Genomic DNA, 1513 nt, shown 5'->3' on the forward strand with positions numbered 1-1513 from the left:
ATAATTCATTTTTATAATTACGTAATTATTTCTAATTATCATAATCATAATAAACTGAATAAAAATTATTTTTCAACAGTTCCATTCCATCTCTGACGTTCCATCAACTGCCTAATTTTGTTGGACGACAATTGCAACTTGAAAGTAAACTTCTCCTTCTTCATCCGATGATGATTCAAGTTTTGGATTCTACATTTACAAATATTCCTGAAATCATCATGGATTTCGGAGTTTATAGGTACAGTATTTGAGAACACATTGATATGCTTGTGTCCCCTCCCATTTTTTTATTTTTGCAACTTACAATCCATTAGAACATGATATGTTCAGATCCAAACAATACAAATTATATAATCAAAAAAAAAGTTAAGATTATTAATATTTCTACACTTATTTCTACTGCCGCCAGGAGCTCTCACGATAAGAAAACTTACTTAAATTCAATTGAATTTTTAGTTTCATTTATGATTGGGTCAGAGAAGCTTTTATAGGCATGACAGATAGACCTATGCATTTTGTTTGCCATTTTCCAACCATGATTTGTCCTTTTATACGCATAATAACTACATGACATAACATTACAATTTCATGCCCTCCTAGAATTGAAATAAAACATCACTTCGATTCATGCTCCGAATTATGAAAACTATAAATACAAATAACTGATACCAAACACTGTACAAGCTATTATAAATATTTTTACATTCATACAGAACCGTGTAGAATATATGCTAATAAATAATGTTTTTGTTTTCTCGGTTATCATTGAATAATTATTTCAGAATAGTTGTTATAATTTCTCTAAATATCTGCACTTGTATTTAAATTGAGATTATATCTATCCACAGGAAACTGCAAAAAGATTATCATGACATACAGAAGCTACAAGAACTTATGGTGAAGGATTTGAGAAGGGCAGAGAACTTAGTGACTAGAATCTGGTATCCGAAAGTTATAAAAATGCTTTCAAAAAAAGGAGCACTTGGAAAATTGAGTAGAGAAAACCTCTCGAAGTTTTTGAAGTGCGCTACAACTATAATTTCATGCCAGGTAATTACATATAATTTTAGAGTTTATCAGCTTGGAGCAATTTTTGTTGAGGGTGATGACCACATGAGCTCTATTTTTGTACGTGAGAATTGAGACGAATGATGGGGTCGCTGCCAACTTGTCTCCCTGACAACTAGTCTCCTCGCTGGGGTCGCAGAGAACCGCCAGTCCTTGAAACCACCACAACCAAAAAAAAAAAAAAAAAAAAAAAAAAAATGGTACAATTGGGCTATTTGTCAAACTGGGACGACGACAAACTAAGTCTTTTTTTCGATCCAGCTTGTCGCTTCACGCACACGACAAGCTTGGTTCGACTCGCGGAAATTCACCACCCCCGGCCGAAAAATTCTATTGACCAAACCTAATCTGATGAGCCATATTTTCCTGTTTGAGAGATCTCTGTAGTAGCTCTTTAAATAGCTCATAAGAGCTACTTTTGAGAACCAACTCATTTTGGTGAGTG

The sequence above is a fragment of the Nilaparvata lugens genome, chromosome X (genome assembly GCF_014356525.2).
Source record: "Nilaparvata lugens isolate BPH chromosome X, ASM1435652v1, whole genome shotgun sequence".
Lineage (NCBI taxonomy): Eukaryota > Metazoa > Arthropoda > Insecta > Hemiptera > Delphacidae > Nilaparvata > Nilaparvata lugens.